This window comes from Zea mays, chromosome 1, assembly GCF_902167145.1.
Source record: "Zea mays cultivar B73 chromosome 1, Zm-B73-REFERENCE-NAM-5.0, whole genome shotgun sequence".
Taxonomy (NCBI): Eukaryota; Viridiplantae; Streptophyta; class Magnoliopsida; order Poales; family Poaceae; genus Zea; species Zea mays.
The window spans coordinates 232,706,874-232,734,000 of NC_050096.1; positions in this window are offsets into that span (position 1 = coordinate 232,706,874).

A 27,127-nucleotide genomic window follows, 5' to 3' on the forward strand; every position below is an offset into this window, starting at 1 on the left:
GAGATGCTAATGATCAAGACAAGGAAGATGATGAGGGTCCAAGACCGCCACACCCAAGAGTCCACCAAGCAATCCAACGAGATCACCCCGTCAACACCATCCTCGGCGACATTCATAAGGGGGTAACCACTAGATCTCATGTTGCTCATTTTTGTGAACATTACTCTTTTGTTTCCTCTATTGAGCCACATAGGGTAGAGGAAGCACTTCAAGATTCGGATTGGGTGATGGCGATGCAAGAGGAGCTCAACAACTTCACAAGGAATGAGGTATGGCATTTAGTTCCACGTCCTAAACAAAATGTTGTAGGAACCAAGTGGGTCTTCCGCAACAAGCAAGATGAGCATGGTGTGGTGACAAGGAACAAAGCCCGACTTGTGGCCAAGGGGTATTCACAAGTCGAAGGTTTGGATTTCGGTGAAACCTATGCACTCGTAGCTAGGCTTGAACCAATTCGTATATTACTTGCCTATGCTACTTACCATGGCTTTAAGCTTTATCAAATGGACGTGAAAAGTGCCTTCCTCAATGGACCAATCAAGGAAGAGGTCTATGTTGAGCGACCTCCCGGCTTTGAAGATAGTGAGTACCCTAACCATGTTTATAAACTCTCTAAGACGCTTTATGGGCTCAAGCAAGCCCCAAGAGCATGGTATGAATGCCTAAGAGACTTCCTTATCACTAATGGCTTCAAAGTCGGAAAAGCCGATCCTACTCTCTTTACTAAAACACTTGCAAATGATTTGTTTGTATGCCAAATTTATGTTGATGATATCATATTTGGGTCTACTAACGAATCTACATGTGAAGAGTTTAGTAGGATCATGAATCAAAACTTCGAGATGTCTACGATGGGGGAGTTGAAGTATTTCTTAGGATTTCAAGTAAAGCAACTCCAAGAGGGCACCTTCATTAGCCAAACGAAGTACATTCAAGACATTCTCACCAAGTTTGGGATGAAGGATGCCAAGCCCATCAAGACACCCATGGGAACTAATGGGCATCTTGACCTCGACACGGGAGGTAAATCCGTAGATCAAAAGGTATACCGGTCGATGATAGGTTCTTTACTCTATCTATGCGCTTCACGACTGGATATTATGCTTTCCATATGCATGTGTGCAAGATTCCAAGCCGATCCTAAGGAAGTTCACCTTAGGGCCATAAAACGAATCTTGAGATATTTAGTTTATACTCCTAAGTTTGGCCTTTGGTACCCAAGGGGATCCACATTTGATTTAATTGGTTATTCCGATGCTGATTAGGCAGGGTGTAAAATTAATTGAAAGAGCACATCAGGGACTTGCCAGTTCTTGGGAAGATCCCTGGTATCTTGGGCTTCAAAGAAGCAAAATTTTGTGGCTCTTTCTACCGCCGAAGCCGAGTATATTGTCGCAGGTCATTGTTGCGCGCAATTGCTTTGGATGAGGCAAACCCTTAGGGACTATGGTTACAAATTAACCAAAGTTCCTCTTCTATGTGATAATGAGAGTGCAATCCGCATGGCGGATAATCCTGTTGAGCATAGCCGCACTAAACACATAGCCATTCGGTATCACTTTTTAAGGGATCACCAACAAAAGGGGGATATCGAGATTGCGTATGTTAACACCAAAGAACAATTAGCCGATATCTTTACCAAGCCATTAGATGAGCAAACTTTTACCAAACTTAGGCATGAGCTAAATATTCTTGATTCTAGGAATTTTGATTGAAGTTTTGCACATATAGCTCAACTATATACCTTTGATCATATCTCTTTCTTTACTATGACTAATGTGAATTTCAAGTGTATTTCATGCTAAGTCATAGATTGAAAGGGGAAATGGAGTCTTCGGCGAAGACAAGGCTTTCACTCCACTCTCCAACTTTGGTATAATCTTCACTCATACATTATTTACCATAGGGGGAGAAAGTAGTTAAAAGGGCTCTAATGACTCTGTTTTTGGCGATTCATGCCAAAGGGGGAGAGAGTATTAGCCCAAAGCAAAAGGACCGCACCACCACCAATTTCAAAAATTTTAGTCTTTCAATTTGTTTTTTAAAGTACTGTTTTCAAATTGGCATCTTATTATTGATATAATACCCTCTTCAAAATTAATATCTAAAACCCTCTTGAACACTAAGAGGAGGATTTCATTAAGGGGGAGTTTTGTTTAGTCAAAGGAAAAGCATTTGAAACAGGGGGAGAAAATTTCAAATCTTGAAAATGCTTCTCAAAATCCTATTCATTTACCTTTGACTACTTTGCAAAAGACTTTGAAAAGAATTTCCAAAACATTTGCAAAACAAAACATGTGGTGCAAGCGTGGTCCAAAATTTTAAATTAGAAGAAAGCCATCCATGCATATCTAGTAGAAATGATTATTGGTTTCATTCCAAGCAACCTTGGCACTTACATTATGCAAACTAGTTTAATTCTGCACTTTTATATTTGCTTTGGTTTGTGTTGGCATCAATCACCAAAAAGGGGGAGATTGAAAGGGAAATAGGCTTACACCTTTTCCTAATTGATTTTGGTGGTTGAATTGTCCAACACAAATAATTGAACTAACTAGTTTGCTCTAGATTATAAGTTTTACAGGTGCCAAAGGTTCACAACAAACCAATAAAAAGACCAAGAAAGGGTTCAAACAAAGAGAGCAAAAGACAACCGAAGTGTGCCCTGGTCTGGCGCACCGGACTATCCGATGCACCACCGGACAGTGTCCGGTGCACCAGGGAACCCAACTCCGAACTGCTCACCTTCGGGAATTCTAGAAGCCGCTCCGCTATAATTCACCGGACTGTCCGGTGTAGCACCGAACTGTCCGGTGTGCCAGCGGAGTAACGGCTACTACAGCACCAACGGTCGTCTGCAACAGCTGTTAATGCGCTACAGTGCGCGCAGAAGTCAGAGCAGAGCCAGAAGGCGCACCAGACAGTCTACAGGACCTGTCCGGTGCACCACCGGACTGTCCGGTGGCCCAGAAGACAGAAGCTCCAACGGTCGAACCCTAACGATCGGGTGACGTGGCTGGCGCACCGGACAGTGTCCGGTGGCGCACCGGACTGTCCGGTGCGCCATGCGACAGCAGCCTCCACCAAACGACTAGTTTGGTGGTTGGGGCTATAAATACCCCCAACCACCCACCATTCATTGCATCCAAGTTTTCAGCCTTCAAACACCTTATAAGAGCTATAACATTCAATACAAAGACACAAGCAAAGAGATCAAATCCTCTACCAAGTCCAAAGATCATTCCAATCAAATAGTGACTCGTGAGAAAGAGACTTGTGTTCATTTGAGCTCTTGCGCTTGGATTGCTTTTCTTCTTCCTTTTTTCTTGTGTTCAACTCAATTGTAACCAAGACAAGAGACACCAACTGTGTGGTGGTCCTTGTGGGGACTTAGTGTCCCGTTTGATTGAGAAGAGAAGCTCACTCGGTCTAAGTGACCGTTTGAGAGAGGGAAAGGGTTGAAAGAGACCCGGTCTTTGTGACCACCTCAACGGGGAGTAGGTTTGCAAGAACCGAACCTCGGTAAAACAAATCACCGTGTCATCCGCCTTATTTGCTTGTGATTTGTTTTCGCCCTCTCTTTTGGACTCGTTTATATTTCTAACGCTAACCCCGGCTTGTAGTTGTGCTTAAACTTTGTAAATTTCAGATTCGCCCTATTCACCCCCCCTCTAGGCGACTTTCAGTACCCCTGTTCCAGGGTACCGACAGTGGCCCCCGGGCCCGCCTCAGGGGAGGTTACAAGCCTATAGGTGGGGCCAAAGCCTGGTTGACATGCCATTTTCGGGCACTTGCTGATGTAGCCGCCGCCAACCCGCCTTCAGTCATGCCGCCTGCCACGTTTGTCCCTGCAGCTGGCAGGTACGTGGCCCCTGCTCCTGGCAGTTTCGTCGGGCCGCGCGCGGGGCGTCTTATTGCCACCGCCTAAAAAATATCCTTCAGCGGCCCTTAGGCGACATGCGGTCATGCGTGACGGTTTGCTTCCGGGGGGACGGTCCGTCTTCTATGCACTCGGAGGCTGGTTCTCCAGGTGTGTGACATGTGGACCTGGGCCCCCATGTCGGGGACCGGGTCACTGCGAGCACTAGGTGCGCGTTGGATGGGGTTGGGACGCGAGCGGGAGAGCCTTCTTTGAGAAAAGGGGACTCATCCCATGACCAGCAGTTACACATTCACACTTTATTCAACTGCTGCGTCCTTTCTCCTCTGAGTCCTCTGCGCCTCTGTTGCACTCGCATTTCTCTGCTTTTCGCCACTGTAGCAGCCATGGCTTCACTGGTTCATCTCGAGCATTACTAGATCGAGAGGAGGCTCGACACGGTGCGCCGCCTGCTTAGATGGAGTGCGCCGTCACACGCCTAGAGGATCCGGGCCGGCGCTTCCCCCTTGGCGATCTCACCGCCGGGGAGTTCGTGCTCTTTGTCTCCTACCTCTCGTGCGGGTTAGCATTACCGATCAGAACTGTTGGAGGATCTCGGTCTCCAGCTCCAGCACCTCACACCCCACTCCATCCTTCAGGTGACCATCTTCGCTCACCTGTGCGAGATGTTTGTGGGGGTGGTGCCATGCACTTCTCTCTTCCACCACTTTTTCGTGCTGGTGAAGTCCGGGAAGGCCAAGGACCATCTCGGTGCATATTACTTCCAAACAAGGGCGGATTCGGCCGGCGCCTATATCTCCTCCCTCAGCGGCGCGAGGTGGGAAAACTGGCGGGCCAAATGGGTGATCGCCAGTACCGAGGCCAACAATCGCCTCGTACTTCCGAGTGACGGGCCGAGGCTCGACAGGAAGCAATGGAGAGCTAAGCCACCGTTGACACCGGAGTTCAAGCCCGTGTTGGGCAGGATCAAGTCCTTGGCGACCGGTGGTCTGACATCGATGCACGTGGTCGGCGACTTCTTGCAGCGTCGGATCGCGCCGCTGCAGGCGAGGGCACGCATGAGCTGCTGGTTCACTGGCTCAAACGACCTCGGTCGGGTCCTTCGCGGGCCAGGCACCGACCTGTCCTGGGAGGAGCTAGAGCTCCTGGTGAAGGGGATCACTGGTGAGTCCTTCGTTGCTGAGTCCTTGATTCCTCCCGAGGGCATTCCTTCGCTTTGCGACGATCAAGGGTTGAGGACAGCGATCTTGGATTCGCTGCCGACCCTTGACGAGAGCGGCGTAGTGGTTCGCCAGACCGGCGGTCGGGACCCCCACCGAGGGATTCAGATCCCCGGTGTACTGGCCAGACGTTCCCGGTTCGCCGATGTCAGCTCCAGAGCTCCCCCCACGACTCTCAGCCCCTCGGGCAAGGGCAAGGGAGCTACGAGTAGTTCTTCCGCCCCGGGTGGTTCTGGGAGGTCGGAGGGAGAGAGTCGGCACCGACTGCGTCGTGCCAACGGGTCTTTCGTCGCGGATCCATGAAGCGTCCCGATCCTTTGGGACTCAAATGTGAAACAATTACTAGTCCCAGGAGGCTAGTAACCACATTTCTTACTTCAAATAGTTACAGAGTCTGAGTAATGTTATTACAATACCGGGGGTACAAGCTCGAGAGTGAGCCAAAAATCATAAAACGCAGTGGAAAATAAATTAGCCTAGGCCACAGGCAAAACTGGGTGAAGACACAGCCCCTTCAATCAAGCATAGCAGAAAAGAAGTCTTCAGCTGCTGAAAAACATAAATAAATCTAGGTGAATACACTAGGTATTCCGTAAGCCCACCCGGCTCCCGTAAAGAGAAAGTGACCTATATTGTACATGCTTCATATGGTGGAGTTGAAGTCACTCATCTTTTTTTCAGAGAAAGGCAGTACTCGTTGTTTAGGGTTTTCCCCAAACCATAGAAATGACATTTGATTGACCACCACTGAGCTTCCCACTCCTGTGGAACTACTTTCTTTCCAGAAACACACACATATTTCCCTGTTCCCGGTTGTTATAGAAACACTAATTGTCATACCATACCAGACTCGTCCATACCAGTGGACACGGACTATTCGAATAGGTTTAGACTCTGCGCAGAGGGGTACACTTTACCCACTAGTCCGGCTCTGCGATCTCATGGCCAATGAGATCCGAATCCGAAACTCTTTCCTTCCTTGCACGTCCTAACCTTAACTGTTATACCGGAAGGAGTCAGGCCACCGCCATGTCCAAACCGGACAAATCATTCCCCCTCCTTATCGTCCCGGTGCTCCCCAGCCTTCATAACCCTGGGGTTGGATCGTACGAGTTCAGATCGAGTGGCTGCCCACACAGCCTCGAGTGGTTGTACTTTTTATGAGTACAGGTAATGAAAGATGACAAACCGGTCCTTATATGAGAGGACAATCCTTCTGCTCACGCCTAAACCAGCTAAGCCATCACCTTAGGCCCTCCCCTAAACCAGGGAGTCCCTGATCATCCTACTCACCAGGTGATGAGGGTGAATACCCTTCATCGCACACTTTTTGGAAAACATGTTACTTGCACCCCTTTTACTTATCCCATATCTTGTAATCAAAGGTATTAGTTAATGCGGGCTCTCTCATGCTCACCATGCAATTCGATTCCATCCCATATTCCAGGCTTAGGCAGTGGTAGAGAGAAATAGGTAAATAATGCATCAAGGGAAGGATGGACTTGCCTTTGTCGAAGCTTTCCTGACACAAGAGGTTTATTTCGGAGGGGTCGGGTTCTTGCCCTTCTTCAGGAGCTATAAATTCCGGAGGATCGGATCCCTCTTCCGCTAACAAACATAGACAATAACAATACATCAATCATGGTGACTTTAGTGGGGTGTGCCATTTCTTATATCTTATTATTTTTGTGCCCTTTAATTTATTTGAACTATTTTTGGTACATAAAATATTTGCATATAATTATATATGTGAAAAATGGGAAAAGAAATGAGAAAATAAAAAGGAAAAGGATTTCCTGCCTTGCTGGGCCGGGGGGGGATTTCGGCCCACCTGGGCGCGAGCGCGCGAGCGCGGCGGCGGCCCAGCTGGCCCAGCAGCGAGGGGGAACGGCAGGGGACGGCGCTGTGGCGCGGGGCCCACATGCCAGCGAGGGGGGGGGGGGTTTAACGACGCGGACGACAATGGAGGGAGGGGAAGGCCGACAGGGATCCGACCGGCGGTGGAAATCCACGGCGGTTCTCCGCCGTGGGTCCGGTTCCACGGTGGGGAGGTGGTGTTGCTGCACGGGCGGAAGCAGGCGATCACAGGGGTGGGGCCAATTTGACCGGCGGGGGCCTATGGCGGCCGGTCCGCGGCGCGGTGGCGGGTGTCCACGGCGGTGATGTCGCCGGTGAGGTTGCCGGGTGCAATAGGGGGAAAAAAGGGGCGCCTTGTGACCCTGAGTGTGTGGCGGAGCTTCGAGCACTGATTAATTGGACTGATGATCACTAGGAAGGGGGAAAGGGGCTCACCGGAGCGATGGGGGAAGCACGGCGGCGCTAGCTTGATTCGCTCGGGGGAAGGCGGAGGAGTTGGCCGGAGCTAGTGTGGTGAGGACGGGGCTCGGGCGGTTCCTTTTATAGGTGCCCGGGAGAGGGAGAGGGATGGAGCGGACGACGAGCGCCGACGAGCTCGCCATGATGGCGGGAATGGAGCTAACAGCGATTGGGACGGCTCGGGCAGGCGAGGGGTGAGGGGACGGCTCGGGCACAGTGGCGGGATGGTTGCTAAGGCCGGTGCAAGCCTTAATGGCGAGGCGACGGGTCGTGAGGCGCTCGACAGCGAACGCGCCGGTGAGGCATGGGCGAGAACGACGGAGCTGACAGGCTAGTCCGAGCTGCTAGGGAGAGGGAGCGGCGCGAGAGGGAGGGCGTCGAGTCGTTGACTGGTGGGGCCGAGCTGTCAGCGGAGGCGCGACGCGCACGGAGTTGGGCCGCCTGGGCCGGGGAGATGGGGGGAAGGAGCGCGGGCGCGCGGCGCGGGTTGGGCCAGATTCGGCCCAGCCGAGGGGGGGAGTTTCTCTTTTTCTTTTTCTGATTTCTATTTCTTTTCTTTTCCTTTTCTATTTTTGTTTCTTTTTATTTCTTTTTCCTTTGAATCAAAAATTTTCTAAATGATCTAGAGTGATAAATGTAGTCTATGTGAGGTGCTCCTATCATTTCAAGTGTATGCACATGATGAGGTGATCTAAGGGTAGAGTTAAGGGAGAAAATAAAATAAGGGGGGGGGGGTTAGGAGGTTAGGGTTTCAAACCTTGGGTTGGGATTTTTGGGATGTTACAAACCTACCCCACTTAAAGGAATCTCGCCCTCGAGATTTAGACTGGATTTGAGAAAAGATAAGGATATTCCCTCCTCAAGGAGTCCTCACCCTCCCAGGTAGCTTCCTCTTCTCCTTCTCTGCTCCACTGAACTTTACAGAGCTTCACTTCTGATGTGCGGGTCTTTCGGACAGCTGAATCAAGAATCTTTACTGGCTTCTCTCGGTACTGAAGATCTTTCTGAATCTGCACTGCCTCTTCTTTGATGTGACTTTCTGGTGCTTGCAGTCATTTGCGGAGCTAGGATACGTGAAACACATTGTGGATGTCAGACATGGACTTTGGTAGTTCAAGACGGTATGCTGCGGGTCCCACTCTGCCAATGATGGGATAGGGACCGACGAAACATGGTGCTAGTTTTCCTTTCACTTGGAACCTCCTGACACCACGCATCGGGGAGACCTTGAGGTAAACGAAATCTCCTTCTTCAAATCTGAGCTCCCTCCGCCTATTGTCAGCATAACTCTTCTGCCGACTCTGAGCTTCAAGTAGGCTCCTGCGGATCAGGGCAACTTTCTCTTCTGCCTCTTTGACAAAGGCAGGTCCTTCTAGTGCTTTTCCCCTATGTTGGACCACATGAGAGGTGTCTGGCATTTTCATCCATACAACGCTTCGAATGGTGACATCTTGATGCTGGCCTGATAGCTGTTGTTGTATGAGAACTCTGCGTAGGGTAGACTGGATTCCCAACTTCTATCGAATGCTAGCACACATGCTCTTAATAAATCTTCGAGGACTTTGTTAACTCTTTCTGTCTGCCCGTCTGTCTGAGGGTGATAAGCGGTGCTGAAATCTAGCTTGGTGCCCATAGCTTTCTGAAGGCTTATCCAGAATTTGGAGGTGAACTGGGTTCCTCTGTCTGACACTATCTTTCTTGGGATGCCATGGAGTCTCACTATCTCTTTGAGAAAAATTCGGGCAAGGGTGGCTCCTCCAAAAGTAGTTTTTACTGGAATGAAATGGGCTACCTTGGTGAGGCGATCTATTATTACCCAGATAGAGTCATTCCCTTTTTGTGTCCGGGGTAGCCCGGTTACAAAATCCATGCCTATTTCTTCCCATTTCCATTCAGGCATGGGGAGGGGTTGTAATAGGCCTGCAGGTTTTTGGTGCTCGACCTTCGTCCGTTGGCAGGTGTCACACCGGGCCACATACTGAGCTATCTCTTTCTTCATCCCTCCACCAGTATCTGGTTTTGAGGTCAAGGTACATCTTGGTAGTTCCTGGGTTGATGGAGTAGGCTGAGTTGTGAGCTTCCTCGAGCAGGACCTCTCGTGCTTCCCCTTTTGGTACACACAGACGATTTTTGAACCAAAGGGCTCCTTGTTCATCTGCCCTGAGGTCCGGGAGTTGTTCCTTGCGGGCTTTTTCCACAAGTTTTGCTGTCTCTGGGTCTAGGCGTTGAGCTTTGTATATGAGGTCTTCTAGCATTGGTTTGACTTCGAGACTGCCGCTGTTTCCCAGACATGTATTCAGTTGAGCTGATTCTTTCTTCCAATCTTTTAAAAAGTTGGTTCCCTTTATTCCGAATGGTTTTCGACTGAGGGCGTCTGCTACCACGTTGGCCTTCCCGGGGTGATAATGAATCTCCAGGTCATAATCCTTGATCAGCTCCAACCATCTTCGCTGACGGAGGTTGAGATCTGATTGAGTGAAGATATACCTCATACTCTTGTGGTCGGTGAAAATGTGACACTTGTTCCCGATTAGGTAATGCCTCCATATCTTTAAAGCGTGTACTATGCCTGCCAATTCCAAATCATGGGTGGGGTAATTCTGCTCATGCGGCTTGAGTAGGCGTGATGCATAAGCAATGACTTTTTCATTTTGCATCAGCACACACCCTAAGCCTTGCCTCGAGGCATCACATAAGATGACAAAATCCTGATGGATATCTAGTAGTGTCAAAACGGGTGCAGTTGTGAGTTTCTCCTTTATGATCTGAAAACTTCCTTCATATTTTGAGGTCCACACAAATTTATGGTCTTTCTTGAGAAGCTCTGTCATAGGTCTTGCTATGCTGGAGAATCCTTTGATGAAGCAGCGATAATATCCTGCCATTCCCAGGAAGCTTCGAACTTCACTGACGTTGGTCGGCTGCCTCCATTTTGATACTGCTTCCACTTTGGAAGGGTCTACTTTTATTTCTTCTGCGGTCAAGATATGCCCAAGGAAGGCTATCTTTTCCAGCCAGAATTCACATTTACTGAGTTTGGCGTAGAGTTGGTGTGCTCTGAGTTTTCCAAGGACGATTCGAAGGTGACGCTTATGGTCTTCGCGGCTCTTGGAGTAGATAAGGATGTCGTCAATGAAGACTACGACAAACTTATCCAGCTCTTCTATAAACACTTTGTTCATGAGGTTCATGAAAAAGGCAGGTGCGTTTGTCAGTCCGAACGACATCACTGTGAACTCATATTGTCCGTATCGGGTGACAAATGCAATCTTCTGGATGTCTGCTTCCTTAATCCTCAATTGGTGATTACCAAACCTTAGGTCTATCTTGGAGAAGTATTTGGCCCCTTGAAGCTGATCGAAGAGGTCGTTGATTCGAGGAAGTGGATACTTGTTCTTGATGGTGACTTCATTTAACGATCGGTAATCAATACACATTCTCATACTCCCGTCTTTCTTAGAGACGAACAGGACTGGTGCTCCCCAAGGGGATGAGCTGGGATGAATGTATCCTTTTTGCTGAAGATCTGCAATTTGGAGCTTCAGTTATGCTAACTCGGTAGGAGCCATGCGGTATGGTCTCTTTGCGATGGGTGTCGTTCCAGGGATCAGATCTATGTAGAATTCCACTTCTCTTTCTGGTGGCATTCCTGGTAATTCTTCTAGAAACACGTCCATGAATTCTTCGACCACTGATATGCTTTCTGCTGTTAAACTGAACATCATTGGGTCATTGGCGGGTGGCTGGGTCTGGCAAGAGTCTGACTTTCCCTAGTGGTCGGTGAGGAGGATTGTCTTGCTTGCACAACTGATGATACCCTTGTGTTTAGTTAACCAATCCATTCCTAAGATCACATCAATCCCTTTGGATGGCAAGACAGTTAGGTCTGCCAAGAATACTACCCCACTTAAAAGGATCCTGACTTGGGAGCATTTGAGCTGGCATAGAAGGTCGGACCCTGGGGTTCGGGTGACCAAGGGAATCCCTAGAGGAGTAGAGGGAATGCCATGTTTCTCCACAAAACTAGTGGCTATGAAAGAGTGGGATGCTCCAGAATCAAAAAGTACGGTAGCGGGAGTAAATTCAACAAGGAACTCACCGAGGACTACTCCCGGAGCTTGCTGAGCCTCCTAGGCATCGACGTGATTCACTCGTGCCCTTCCTTGATACTGGGTCTTGTTCTGCTGGCTGATGGAGGAGGGCGCCTTGGGGGCGGATGCCGAGGCATTCTTGGGGCCATTCACCGAGTTGGAGTAGGCGGGTCCTGGTGGCTTCAGCTGGGGACAGTTGTTCTTGAAATAACTGGGATCTCCGCAGTGCCAACATGCATTCGCCGGGGGTTGGTTACTTGCAACTGAGGGGGCATGGAAAGAGCTCTGACTCTGCTGACTGAACCGTGACGGGGTGGCTCCAGCTGGTCTACTGAAGCTTGGTCCCTTGGGTGGAAATCCAAAGGATCGAGTCTTCTGGTGTCGGTCTTGTTGTTGAGCCCGGAGGACTTGGAACTTTCTTTTGAGATGGCCTTTTTCTTCCTCCTTTGCCCTTTCCACTTGCATGGCCTTGTTGAAAAGGTGAGAGAAACTGAGGAAGTCTTGGCTAGCCAGAATTGCCTTGAGTTCTGGCCTGAGTCCCTTCAGGAAACGGGCCATCTTCTTGCCCTCGGTACTGACGTCATCTGGCGCGTAGCGTGCTAACTCCGTGAACTTGTGCACATATTCACTGACAGATCTTCCGTCTTGAGTCAGTTCCCGGAATTCGTCTTCCTTAAGCTGAACGAGCCCCTGGGGTACATGGTGCTCCCGAAAAGCCGTTTCAAATTCCGCCCAGGTAGCATCTCTGATGGTGACGTTGAAGGTGTCCCACCAGGCTAAGGCCATCCCGGACAGTTGATGGGCGGCCAGTTGAACACGCTGGTTTTCCAGGCATCCAATGGCTTCCAGCTTTCTTTTAATCGTGCGCAGTCAATCGTCTGCATTGAGGGGGTTGCTAGATCTGGCAAACGTGGGAGGCTTGAGCCTCAGGAAATCCCCCATTCTGTCTTGCGGTCTTCCACCATTCGGTCTTTGATTTTCCAGACTTCGAGTGAGGACCTCGATGAGTCGGGTTTGATTGGCTAGAACTTGGGCTAGATCTAAGGGTAGTTGCGGAGGTGCGGGGAGGTGGGTTTCACTTTCCTCTCTATTGGCTTCCCCTTCAGCTCTCAGGGGAAACCCAGCTCCAATCCCGGAGGCGGTAGGCGTGGTTTTATCTGAAGCCATCTGCCAGGGGAGAGAGAGTCACTATCATGCACATGCAAATTGTTTTCATCCAAGTTATTTTATTCATTACACCAATACATTAAAAGCATACGGCTACTACAAATTGTACTACACACGAGCATTCCCTGAGGTACTACTGAATTCCTTTTCTAGAGTGTCCCCGAATTCCTTGAGAAGATCATCAAGGTTAGCGAGGGACATATCCTCGATATCGGACAAATTTTCTATCCTGGCGGGAGCTGGCGCTGGGGGAGCTTTCTTCCTCCTTTTTGTCTGGCATCCTTGGCTTGTGGTTTTCTTCCGGATTTTCTTTGTGGGGGCGAGCTTCTTAAGCTTCTTATCATAGTCCATCTTTAAGGTTCGATAGGCCTCACGGGTGTTGGCCTCCTCACCTTCTGCTATGTCGAGACACTCTTGGAGAGATGCCTTCTCCTTCTTAAGCTCTTTGACTTGCTGCTCTAGGCTTTCCACCCGGGAGTTTAGGTGGGTGCAGTGGGAGGAGAGATCATCGTAGTGGGTATCGAGGGTGTGGAGGTATCCGACCATGTAGACAATGGTGGGGTCATCCTCGGTGGGGTCCCTCCCTGAGAGAGCCTGAAGTCTTTTCCTCCAGGTGGGGGTATTTTTATTGGTGGGTGGGAAATAACAAAGAGGGGTTTCAAAGATTTCTCTGCTGTAGTTTTGGCATAGCTGTTTGAGGGCCTTTCGGGCAACACTTTGGCAAGTGTCTGGGAAGCGGTGCCCGATGAAGGTGACTTGGAAGGGGGGGTGGTTTGGGTAGCTTCGGCTATCTCCCAGGTAAACTGCCATAGAGCATTTCTCCATTCCATGTTCGCGGTATTCCTTCCAGACATATTCGGGCTTCTTGCGGATCCCCATGCGCAGTCCGCAACTTTGTAGAAGGTGAGGAAAGCCTTCTTCCTCTGAGCAGTATGATGTCCTAATGACCCAAGAGTTTTCCATCTGGTAGAAGAAAAGAAGGGTCTGTTAATATCGAGGAAAGAAGAGAAAATGTTTCTTGGGGGTAAGAGGTGTTTTCTTGCTAAGCAACTTTTAAGATCAGGGCTGCGGTCTACGGCCAGTCCTTAGGTTCTGATACCACCTGAAGCGTCCCGATCCTTTGGGACTCAAATGTGATACAATTACTAGTCCCAGGAGGCTAGTAACCACATTTCTTACTTCAAATAGTTACAGAGTCTGAGTAATGTTATTACAATACCGGGGGTACAAGCTCGAGAGTGAGCCAAAAATCATAAAACGCAGTGGAAGATAAATTAGCCCAGGCCACAGGCAGAACTGGGTGAAGACATAACCCCTTCAATCAAGCATAGCAGAAAAGAAGTCTTCAGCTGCTGAAAAACATAAATAAATCTGGGTGAATACACTAGGTATTCCGCAAGCCCACCCGGCTCCCGTAAAGAGAAAGTGACCTATATTGTACATGCTTCATATGGTGGAGTTGAAGTCACTCATCTTTTTTCAGAGAAAGGCAGTACTCGTTGTTTAGGGTTTTCTCAAAACCATAGAAATGACATTTGTTTGACCACCACTGAGCTTCCCGCTCCCGTGGCACTACTTTCTTTCCAGAAACACACGCATATTTCCCTGTTCCCGGTTGTTATAGAAACACTAATTGTCATACCATACCAGACTCGTCCATACCAGTGGACACGGACTATTCGAATAGGTTTAGACTCTGCGCAGAGGGGTACACTTTACCCACTAGTCCGGCTCTGCGATCTCATGGCCAATGAGATCCGAATCCAAAACTCTTTCCTTCCTTGCACATCCTAACCTTAACGGTTATACTGGAAGGAGTCAGGCCACCGCCATGTCCAAACCGGACAAATCATTCCCCCTCCTTATCCTCCCGGTGCTCCCCAGCCTTCATAAACCTGGGGTTGGATCGTACGAGTTCAGATCGAGTGGCTGCCCACACAGCCTCGAGTGGTTGTACTTTTTATGAGTACAGGTAATGAAAGATGACAAACCGGTCCTTATACGAGAGGACAATCCTTATGCTCACGCCTAAACCAGCTAAGCCATCACCTTAGGCCCTCCCCTAAACCAGGGAGTCCCTGATCATCCTACTCACTAGGTGATGAGGGTGAATACCCTTCATCACACACTTTTTGGAAAACATGTTACTTGCACCCCTTTTACTTATCCCATATCTTGTAATCAAAGGTATTAGTTAATGCGTGCTCTCTCATGCTCACCATGCAATTCGATTCCATCCCATATTCCAGGCTTAGGCAGTGGTAGAGAGAAATAGGTAAATAATGCATCAAGGGAAGGATGGACTTGCCTTCGTCGAAGCTTTCTTGGCACAAGAGGTTTATTTCGGAGGGGTCGGGTTCTTGCCCTTCTTCCGGAGCTATAAATTCCGGAGGATCGGATCCCTCTTCCGCTAACAAACACAGACAATAACAATACATCAATCATGGTGACTTTAGTGGGGTGTGCCATTTCTTATATCTTATTATTTTTGTGCCCTATAATTTATTTGAACTATTTTTGGTACATAAAATATTTGCATATAATTATATATGTGAAAAATGGGAACAGAAATGAGAAAATAAAAAGGAAAAGGATTTCCTGCCTTGCTGGGCTAGGGGGGATTTCGGCCCACCCGGGCGCGAGCCCGGCGGTGGCCCAGCTGGCCTAGCAGCGAGGGGGAACGGCGGGGGACGGCGCTGTGGCGCGGGGCCCACACGTCAGCAGGGGGGTTTAACGGCGCGGACGACAACAGAGGGAGGGGAAGGCCGACCGGGATCCGACCGGCTGTGGAAATCCGCGGCGGTTCTCCGCCGTGGTTCCGGTTCCGCGACGGGGTGGTGGTGTTGCTGCATGGGCGAAAGCAGGCGATCATAGAAGTGGGGCTAATTTGACCGGCGGGGGCCTATGGCGGCCGATCCGCGGCGCGGTGGCGGGTGTCCACGGCGGTGATGTCGCCGTTGAGGTTGCCGGGTGCAATAGGGGGAAAAAGGGGCACCTTGTGACCCTGAGTGTGTGGCGGAGCTTCGAGCACTGGTTAATTGGACTGATGATCACTAGGAAGGGGGAAAGGGGCTCACCGGAGCGATGGGGGAAGCACGGCGGCGCTAGCTTGATTCGCTCGGGGGAAGGCAGAGGAGTTGGCCGGAGCTGGTGTGGTGAGGACGGGGCTCGGGCGGTTCCTTTTATAGGCGCCCGAGAGAGGGAGAGGGATGGAGGGGACGGCGAGCGCCGACGAGCTCGCCATGATGGCGGGAATGGAGCTAACGACGATTGGGATGGCTCGGGCACAGTGGCGGGGTGGTTGCTGAGGCCGGTGCAAGCCTTAATGGCGAGGCGACGGGGCGTGAGGCGCTCGGCGGCGAACGCGCCGGTGAGGCATGGGCGAGAACGACGGAGCTGACAGGCGGGCCCGAGCTGCCAGGGAGAGGGAGCGGCGCGAGAGGGAGGGCGTCGAGTCGCTGACTGGTGGGGCCGAGCTGTCAGCGGAGGCGCGAGCGCGCGGAGTTAGGCCGCCTGGGCCTGGGAGAGGGGGGGAAGGAGCACGGGCGCGCGGTGCGGGTTGGGCCAGATTCGGCCCAGCCGAGGGGGGGAAGTTTCTCTTTTTGTTTTTCTGATTTCTATTTCTTTTCTTTTGCTTTTCTATTTTTGTTTCTTTTTATTTCTTTTTCCTTTGAATCAAAAATTTTCTAAATGATTTGGAGTGATAAATGTAGGCTATGTGAGGTGCTCCTATCATTTCAAGTGTATGCACATGATGAGGTGATCTAAGGGTAGAGTTAAGGGAGAAAATAAAATAAGGGGGGGGGGGTTAGGAGATTAGGTTTCAAACCTTGGGTTGGGACTTTTGGGATGTTACAATCCACCCCTTGATTCGGGCCTCCCTCAGAAGCGCCAGAGGACAACTGGCGGGGTCAGGGAGGCCGGCTCCCCGGCCCAGGGCTCGCAGAGGCGCGTCAGTCCTCCACCAGCGCCACCATCAGTCCCGCCACCACCACCGCCACCATCATCTAGCTTGCCACCGCCACAGGGGCAGCAACATCAACAACAGCAACAGCAGCAGGGGCAGCGGACGTCTCGCTTCCAAGGTGGTTGGAAGGTCCAGGGCCCTAAGTAAGTGTACCCCCTTTTCATTTTCCCCATTGGTCTAGTTACCATGTTGACGGGTATTAATCCGCCCTTTGCTTATCAGGGCCTCTTCTCCCTCTATCTCCAAAGTCGCTCCCATTGGTGAGTCCGGCTCCCAGCAGCAGGTGTCTGCTGGCCTTGATGCCGGCGACCTGCCTCTGCCTTCCACTGCTGAGGCGGCACCATCGGGCCCCCAGGTTCCGGCTGGCACTGCCGAGGCAGTGCCGTCGGCCCCCCAGGCTCCAGCTAGGAGTCCAGTAGCGGTAGCACCGCCAACGGCTACTGCAGACCCAACGGCGGCGACGATGCCGTCGAATATACCTTCGACAACGACGGAAGCCGCGGGGGGCGTGCCCAATTCCATCCCACAGCCCATTCTGGAGGAGCCGGAGGTCATTCTTGGGCGGTGGCTCCAGACCGGCATCGGGCCAGAAACGACGCCGCCGACCCTCCCTCGGGTGCTGTCCCGCGCTCATCAGGCTCTCCGGAAGACTGAGGCGGCGATCCTTCAGGAGTGGGAGGCACTTGAGATTGAGCACCAGCGCCTTGGCGATTGGCGCACCCAGCCGGAGGAGCGTACAAAGGCCGCGTCCTGCCAATTTGCTTCGGAGCGGTCCGAGCTTGAGCAGGGGCGTGAGGACCTCAAGGAGGACCTGGAGAAGGTGCTCGAGCGGGAGCGGAAGGCGACCCGGGAGGAGAAGAGGCTGGTCAAGAGGAAAGAGCACTTGGACCAGCGGGATGCGGTCATCACAGAATTTCATGAGAAGTTGAAAGCCTATAATGCGATGCTGGAGAAGCAGCGGGATGAGCAGACCGCGACTGAGGCGGCACTGCAGAAGCTGCAGCAGGAGCTTGATGACATGGCTAGCAACATCTCTCTCGCCAAGGAAAACCTCAAGGAGAAGGATGCCTCCCTGGAGGAGCGTGCGATGGATCTCATCCGACAGGAGAAGGACCTCACCTGGAGGGAGGAGATGTGGGAAAGGCGGGACAAGTTGCTGGCCGAGCACGAGCTCGAGGCGGAGGAGAAGGAGAAGAAACTGGAGGAGAAAGAGCGGACACTGGAGGAGCGGGTCCGCCAGTTCTAGGCGGCGCAGGCAGCGCAGGTAGCCTAGACGGCGTAGGCGGCTCCGGGTTCTCAGGCGGCAGAGACGATGAAGAAGACGCTAGAAGATCTCCGAGCAGAGCATCGCATCGGAGTCCAGCGTATTGCCGCATGGGCCAACGAGGCAAGCTCGGCTCTGGTGCCGCTGGGGGTGAGCCCCATCCCAGTGTCGAAGCAGTCGGTGTCCATTTCCGACGCGCTCCCGGTGCTGGATTCCACTGCTGACCGCCTCCGACGCCTGGATCAGATCCTTGGCGCCCGCTTGGAGGCTAAGGGCAGCAGACTCTGCCTGGCGGTGATAGAGTACATCCTAACGTGCTTCCGGAGCCACGACCCAACCATTTCCTTGGGGCCAGTGATCGCCGGTCCGGTGGCCGATACCGAAGACGCCGCCCGGGGGAGCGTGCAGGATGCTGTAGACGTGGTGGCCAAGCGCTTCCAGCGAGATCCCACTGATGATGAGTAGTCGGATCTGCAGAGAGAAAATAAGGTTTCCGCTGGAAGCGACTTATCATATTTTGGTTTTGTAAGATACATTTAAGTATTACTTGTCAAGCAACATTACAACTTATCTGCATGCTACTTTCCCTTTGCTATGTGTGTTGTTGTCAACTTCTTCCCTGGTACTTGGCCCCTCTGGGATGTGGTCTCGACTTGTCGAGGTTGGATGCCAGTATACTTAAGAAGGAGTTGGTGACCTGGCCCCCAGGAGGGTATTTCGACTGGGACCCGGACCTGCACACAACCTTAGCTAGGGAGTTTCAGTAGTGCACCCATCAGACCCATTAACTGGTATCCTTCATCCTTAGAATTACGCAACATGACCTATAGGATCTGGACTGGGGGGCCGACCCGTGTGTCTGGACCCCCTGGGTCACGACTTCTAATTACTAGGGTACTCGTCGCATGGTGGTGGAGTGCGTAGGCTTACGGTACGGGACCAGGCTAAGCAGTCACGCGGCTCCGGACCTCCCCCTGAGACGTGTGCCCTTTCTTTAGAGCCGGACCTCGGGTTTCCGGACCTACAGGACTATAGTTCCGGATACTAGGACACCCGCCACGAGGTGGTGGAGCGTGTGGGCTTAGGGTACTGGACCAAGCTAAGCGACCGCACGGCTCCGGACCTCCCCATGGGTGATTATCCGTTCTCTTGGACCGGCCCCCAGGCTACACGGCCTAGCTATTCAATCCGGATGCAATATACCAACAATGGAGGGAATCTGTGTGGGTGGGTTAGATAAAAATAATGGTTGCAAGATTAAGAAGGAAAAGACCACCATAAAGCAAATCTGGGGTGTGGTGGATTTTCTCTTCATAACTTCATGAGCGTAAACCAACAGACCGGGTTTATAAGGGTGGACCTTACCTTGCTGGCTTACATATGTGTGCTACCTAGTTACAAAGGAAGAAAACTGCATCCCCCAGTTTTGCTTTTATGGGAAGAACTTACGAAGGTGCTCTATGTTCCAGGGATTGGGCAGAGACTCTCCTTCAGTTGTGGCGAGGCGGACACACCCGGGCCGGCATACTTCTGTCACCTTGAAGGGTCCTTCCCAGCTGGGGGAGAGTTTATGGAGCCCTTCTCGGTTCAGTACTCGCCTTAGGATTAGGTCCCCGACCCTGAGCTCCCTACTATGCACGAACCATTGGTGGTAGTGCCTGAGCGCTTGGTTGTACCGTGCATTTCGGATGGCTGCTTGCCACCTACGCTTGTCGATGAAGTCCATGTCTTCACGCCGCAGTTGTCCCTGCATAGATTCCTCAAAGGCCTGGACCCGAGGGGAGCCCATGATGATTTCCGGGGGAAGATAGGCTTCGGCCCTGTAGACCAGGAAGAACGGGGTCTCCCTGGTGGCTCGGCTGGGTGTTGTCCGGTTCCCCCATAGCACGGAAGGGAGTTCACTGACCCAATTCGCATCGTGTTTCTTCAAGTAGTCGTAGGTGCGAGTCTTGAGTCCCTTGAGGATCTCTGCATTTGCCCTTTCCGCTTGGCCATTGCTTCTGGGTTGGGCCATGGATGCAAAGCAGAGCTGGGTGCCAATGCCCTCGCAATATTCCTGGAAGATCTGACTTGTAAACTGGGTTCCGTTGTCTGTAATGATACGGTTTGGGACCCCAAATCTACAGACGATGCACTTGAGGAAGGCGACAGTGGCACCTTGGGTGATGTTGACCACAGGGGTGGCCTCTGGCCACTTGGTGAACTTGTCGATGGTGACGAAGAGGTACCGGTACCCGCCGACGACCCTGGGAAATGGTCCCAGGATATCCACCCCCATACGGAGAATGGCCAAGAGGGTGGAATCATTTGCAGTGCCTGAGCTGGCGTGTGTATTTGTTTTGCGTGGAACTGACACGCCTTGCAGGACTTCACCATCTCAGCTGCATCCTGGAGAGCGGTTGGCCAGTAGAAGCCATGCCGGAAGGCCTTGCCGACCAATGTGTGGGATGATGAATGACTTCCGCACTCTCCTCCATGGATCTCCATGAGCAACTCACAGCCCTCCTCCTGGTTAATGCATCGCATGTGAATGTCGTTGGCGCCACGGCGGTAGAGATCCCCTTCCACCACCGCGTAACGCTTAGCCAACCGCACTATGCGCTCTGCGGACACATGGTCTTCAGAAAGGATATTTTCCTTCAGATAGTCCCGGATCTCGGAGATCCATCCATCGGGACCACTCTGAGATATTGGTTGCGGCGCTAAGGGGCTGGCAGGCCCCCCTGTAGCACACACAGTCTTTGGTGGGTACTGGGGCGCCACCAGGACCGCTAGTTTCGACGTGCTAGTCTCGCCCCCTTCGCCCAGTTCGGCAGGCTGGGCAGTGGGTCTCAGCAGCCGTCTTTCGAAGACGCCCTCGGGCACGGGTGCCCAAGTTGATGCCTTCACGGAGAGGTCATCTGCCGCTGAGTTGTCAGCCCGAGGAACGTGTTGTAGTTCCAGGGTCATGAAGTCTTTCTCCAGTTTCCTCACGTGAAGAAGGTAGGCTGCGAGCCTGGGCTCATTGCAACTACACTCTCCGCAGACTTGCTTGATGATCAGCTGGGAGTCTCCCTTCACTAGGAGCTGGCGGATCGCCAGGATAGGGCTGCCGATAAGCCGAAGATCAGTGCCTCGTACTCTGCCATGTTGTTGGTGGCCTTGAACTCAAGGTGCACCATGTACTTCACTTGATCTCCGCTTGGATCGATGAGGATCACCCCAGCCCCGCCAACTTGTTGGCGGGTAGATCCGTCGAAGTAGAGCGTCCAGTGGGGCTCAGTGAAGACCAGACCCCTGGGCTCCACAGGTGTGGGGTCCGAATTAGGACCCAGACCCTCGGGGACGCTTGAGGGGGGCATCCACTCTACGATGAAGTCAGCCAGGACCTGACTCTTGATGGCATGGCGAGGTCGGAAGTCCACCTGGAACTCAGTGAGTTCCGCTGTCCACTTGGCGATGTTGCCTATGGCGTTAGAATTGTGGAGGATGGCCCTTAATGGGAAGGAGGTCACCACCACAATCCTGTGCGCTTGGAAATAATGGCGCAGCTTCCTGGACGCGACAAGCACAACACAGAGGAGTTTGTGCGTCTCAAGGTACCTGGTTTTCGCCTCATGAAGGACCTCACTGACGTAGTAGACCGGTCTTTGAATGGTTCGGACCCTTGCAGCTGGTCCCGAGTCCTCAGGTTCCTGGCTTTCTGGTGCTGGTCTCTCGACGACCAGCACCATGCTCACCGCTTCTGCGGCCGCCGGCGATGTATAAATTCAATGGCTCCTCTGGTTTCGGAGCTACCAATATTGGTAGGGACACCAGTGCTGCTTCAACTCCTGGAAGGCTTGTTCCGCCTCTTCGGTCCAAGAGAAAGGCCCGGACTTTCGCAGCAGCTTAAAGAAGGGCAGCTCTCTCTCAGCCAACCTCGAAATGAAGCGGCTAAGGGCGGCTAATGATCCCGTAAGCTTCTGGACGTCCTTGACTCGAGCCGGAGGCCTCATCGCCTCGATCGCTCTGATCTTCTCCGGGTTCACTTCAATGCCTCGGTACGAAACCAGGAATCCCAGCAACTTTCTGGCGGAAATGCCAAAAACACATTTGTCCGGGTTCAGCTTCGTGCGGGTTGCCCGCAGCTTGTCGGAGACCAAGGTCAAGTCTTCCACTAGGGTCGACCCTCTCTTAGTCTTGACCACGATGTCATCAATGTAGACTTCTACTTTGTCCCTAATCAGGTCCCCGAAAGTCTTACTCATCGCCCGCACAAATGTAGGCAAGGCGTTTTTCAGACCGTACGACATAACAACATAGCAGTAAAGCCCATCCACTGTTACAAAAGAAGTATGCTTCCTATCTTCCCTAGACATCTGGATTTGATGGAAACCAGAGTAAGTGTCTAAGAATGATAACAGATCGCACCCGGAGGTAGAATCCACGATTTGGTCTATACGTGGCAGTGGATATGGGTCCTTGGGATAGGCCTTATTCAGGCTGATGTAGTCGATGCACATCTGAAGCTTCCCATTCGCTTTGGGGACAATGACTGGGTTGGCCAACCATATTGGGTGATGAACCTCTTCGATGAAGCCAGCGTCTAGCAGTTTTCGGACCTCCTTTCGGATGAAGTCCTATCGCTCAACAGACTGTCCGCGAGGCTTCTGGCTCACTGGCCTGGCGTCGGGGTTAATCTTCAGGCAGTGCTCGATCACCTCTCTAGGGATCCCAGGCATCTACGATGGCTCCCATGCAAACACGTCGGCATTTGCCTGGAGGAAAGCGATGAGCGCGAGTTCCTATTTCTCGTCCAGATCACCCGCAATGCAAGTGGTCTGGGTGGAATCCGCAGCGATCCGGATGGCTTTGACGGGGACACCATCCGCTCCGGATGGTTGTACCTTTGGCGCCTTGGGGGCGCCTTGGTACCAGAGGTTGAGGGATTCCTCCCTCCATCGTCTGGGCGAGCAGTCTCTGCCGCCAGGGCATGCAGCTTCTCTACGGCTACAAGTGCGGCGGCACGGTCACTTTGCACGGTGAGGACCCAAGTCGGGGATGGCATCTTGAGGACCAAATACCCGTAATGGGCAATGGCCATGAACCGGTACAGGGCTGGCCTGCCAATGATGGCGTTGAAGGGGAGGTTGACTTCCGCAACGTCGAAAATGACGTTCTCCGTGCGGAAGTTCACCTCAGTTCTGAATGTAACCGGGAGTGCGATGCTCCCAAGGGGATACACCGGCTGTGGGCCCACTCCGGAGAATGGGCGTGAGGGTCCCAGACGGGACCCCGAGATTTGCAGCTGCTTGAATGCAGCATGGCTGATGACGTTGAGGCCTGCCCCGCCGTTAATCAACACATGGTGCAGTCGCATGTTGGCGATGACAGGGGCGGTGATGAGTGGTAGTATGCCAGCCCCTGCCATGTTGTCGGGGCAGTCAGGTGCCCCGAAGGAGATGGTGGTGCCCCTCCATCGTTGATGTGGGGCAGCCTTCGGGACCCTGGAGTTGCCGATAGGACCTCACGGCGTAGGGACTTGACGTTCCTGCGAGAGGTAAGTTCCCAGCTCCCGCCGTACATGACGTACAACTTCTTGCGGCGGTCGCTGTCATCCCCGGAGTCGGAATCTCCAGTGAATACGTCCTTGAGGTCCCCCTCGGGTGATTGATACCCGAGTTCTCATTCTCCCATGGCCACTTCACCATCGTCGACCCTCTTCTTACCAGGCCGACGACGGGGCGGGGAGCCATCCTTGGACGACTGCTCGCGTCGCTCACTGACGCGTTTCGCGAGCTTGATGATCTTGCGGCATTCTGAGGCGCTGTGGTGAGCGTTGGGATGCACTGGGCACGAGCCGCTGTTGCCTCCCTGTGGCCGAGAGCGCTTATTGCGCTCGCCCCATCCTCTAGTCGCGGCTGCGACAGTCCGAGCGGGAAACTGCAGCCTCTCAGAGCCGCGGTTCTTCTTCTTTTTGCCGTCCTGGGAGACGGCACCCGACTGGGCAGCCCCGGTCTGCGGGGCCGAGTGCCATGCACGGCCCTCAGCGGCTCTGGCGTATTTGTCGGCCAGAGTGAAGAGTGTGGGGACAGTTTCCACGTCATGCGTGGCCAACTTTTCCAACATTTTCTCATCACGTACTCCCTGATGGAAGGTCGTGATGATGGAAGCATCGGAAATGCGAGGTATAGTACCTCGCACCTTAGTGAAGCGGGAGATGAACGTCTGGAGAGTCTCCCCGGGCTTGTGCCTCACCGCATGGAGGTGGGCCTCCACACCGTGCTGCTGGTAAGCACTGGCGAAGTTTGCAACGAACCGCGCGCAGAGCTCTTCCCAGGAGTAGATTGACCCTGGGCGAGGTTCATGAGCCAAGTCCGGGCAGGACCAGACAAGGCGACATGAAAATATGTTGCCATCATAGCGGTGTTCCCACCGGCTGCTGTGATAGCGGTGACATACACCTGCAGGAATTCCGACGGATTTGACGTTCCGTCGTACTTCTCCGGCAGGTGCGGCTGGAACTTGGGTGGCCATGACACCGCGCGGAGATGATCTGCGAGAGCGACGCAGCCCACGCTGGCCAAGGGGACACTCGCTTGGGACCGGGTACCCATTGGGGCCTGCGGTGCTACCGCAGTGAAGTCTTGATCGAGGTTGCGGCCCTCGATGTTTTGGCGGCGCTCGCGCGCCCTTTCCAAAGAGATCCGGGCGTCCTCTCCCGCGCGCCTGCGGTTGAGTTCGGCCCGGAGGTCGTTGGTCTGTGCGCCCTTTACTGAGGGTGAGCACACAGACGCCGACGCCTCATGTTGGCGTCGGGATGACCGTGACCTCGACCTGGTCGAGGTAGAATGCACCATGCCGAGCAGTCGGTCAACGTCGTCCCGCCACTGCTTCATGGCCCCTGGTGAGGCCGTGGAGCTTGGAGGGTGTCGCAGCAACTCCCTGGCTGCTGACAACGCTCCTAGAGCCGCCCTCGACGGTGTCCGGGATGTCTGTGCAGCTGTATGCTGCCATGCAGCATGCACAGCAGTAGTGCCCGGCACTGGGCGATTGGGAACCTGTGGCGTGGAAGAAACATCTTCTTCCTCCACCAGGAAATCCGTGGAAGTCTCGGCGTGGTGCTTAATGATTTGCACCATCATGCTGAGCGAGAAAACCAGCAAAAACCTAATGCCTAGCCCCCTACATGGCGCGCCAAATGTCGGAGAGGGAATTCTCTGGCCGGGTGGCGGAGTGCACCTGCCCTAAATCCTAAGATGAGGAAGGGGCTTAAGCATTTTGCCTGTCCTACTAAGCGAACATCAAGCACATGAACACGCGAGGGTTTAGAGTGGTTCGGGCAGCCGGAGCGTAACACCCTACTCTACTGTGTGTTGGATTGCTGTGGAAGCTTGAAAATTGAAAGTCTGAGTTGGGTCTATGTTGTAACGTTGCTTGCCTCCCCTTTTATAGCTAAAGGGGGGCATGTACAAAAGACTCTGAACCCCGACATGTGGGCCTAGAGACATAACGGATGGAATACCCGGAGCAACTAATGTCGGTCACCTTGTGCTATCTCCCTGTGCCCCGACATCCGCCGCTTGAGTAGGATTGGCGTGCAGTAGAAGGTTCCTCGGTATCATACAAGTCATGATGGCTGCTGCGCGCGTGCTGCGGTGTGGGCGTACTGCCCGCTGTCTGATTGGACAGGCACGCCGCCTGTAGGGTGGTCTGGTCGTCGCCTGCCATCAGAGTGGACGGGGCACATTAAATGCCGAGTCGGCACATCGCCTGTCTGCAGGGCGGACAGGCAGTGCACGATCTCTGCAATAAATGCAGAGATTGCGTGGCCCTGAGGCCTTACGTCAGACTCTGCCCGTCGGCTTACGTCACGGGCCATAGGCCACGTGGCAGCACCGGGTCCCCGCCTGAGCGGGGAGCGGAGGCACGCCTGGCAAGACCCTGACAAGTGTCTGTGTCGGACCCCTGTACGTCCTTGACTTAGGCCAGGGTATTCTTCATCCCGAGATCTTGTCGTGGATGATCCGGACCTCACTTAGAGGGGTCCGAGTCCCATTCAGGGGAACGCGGAGGTCCCGGGTCGTATTCGGAGGTCCAGGTCATGTATGCTGGGGTCCAGCACTTTCTTACGGGGTCCAGATCCACTGATGATATCGCGATATATGTTACCTTCTCTGGTCACCTGGTGGCCCCGGAGTCACCCACGTGGTGGGGTCGGGCGCTGTTTACCGCGCCTTCTTACTATAGTAAGGGGTACCCCTGTTCCAGGGTACCGACAACAGTTGTAACCCATTTTGCATAATTGAGAAACAGAAAGCAAATTGTAATCCAAAGAATCTACAAGAAAAACATTGGAAATAGAATGGTCAGGTGATATAGCAATTTTACCAAGTCCTTTGACTAAACCTTGATTTCCATCCCCGAATGTGATAGCTCTTTGGGTATCTTTGTTTTTCTCGTAGCAGGAGAACATCCTTTTCTCCCCTGTCATGTGGTTTGTGCATCCGCTATCAATGATCCAACTTGAGCCCCCGGATGCATAAACCTACAAAACAAGTTTAGGCCTTGTTCTTAGGTACCCAAATGGTCTTGGGTCCTTTCACGTTAGAAACAAGTACCTTGGGTACCCAAACACAAGTCTTGGAGCCCTTGTGTTTGCCCCCAACATATTTGGCAACTACTTTGCCGGATTTATTAGTAAGCACATAAGAAGCATCAAAAGTTTTAAATGAAACATTAGGCTCATTTGATGTAGTAGGAGTTTTCTTTTTAGGCAATTTAACATGGGTTGATTGCCTAGAGCTAGAAGCCTCATTCTTATACATAAAAGCATGATGGTAAACAAAATGAGTCTTCTTAGCATGAATTCTCATGATCTTATGCTCAGGATAACCAGCAGGATATAAAATGTAATTCTCGTTATCCTGAGCCATGGGAGCCTTACCCTTAACAAAATTAGACAATTTCTTGGGGGCATTAAGCTTGACATTGTCTCCCTGTTGGAAGCCAATGCCATCCTTAATGCCAGGGCGTCTCCCATTATAGAGCATGCTTCTAGCAAATTTAAATTTTTCATTCTCTATCTCATGCTCATTAATTTTAGCAGTTAGTTGAGCTATGTGATCATTTTGTTCTTTAATTAAAGCTAGGTGATCATGGATAGCATCAACATTAACATCTCTACATCTAGTGCAAATAGAAATATGTTCAACAGTAGAAGTAGAGGGTTTGCAAACATTTAATTCATCAATCTTAGCA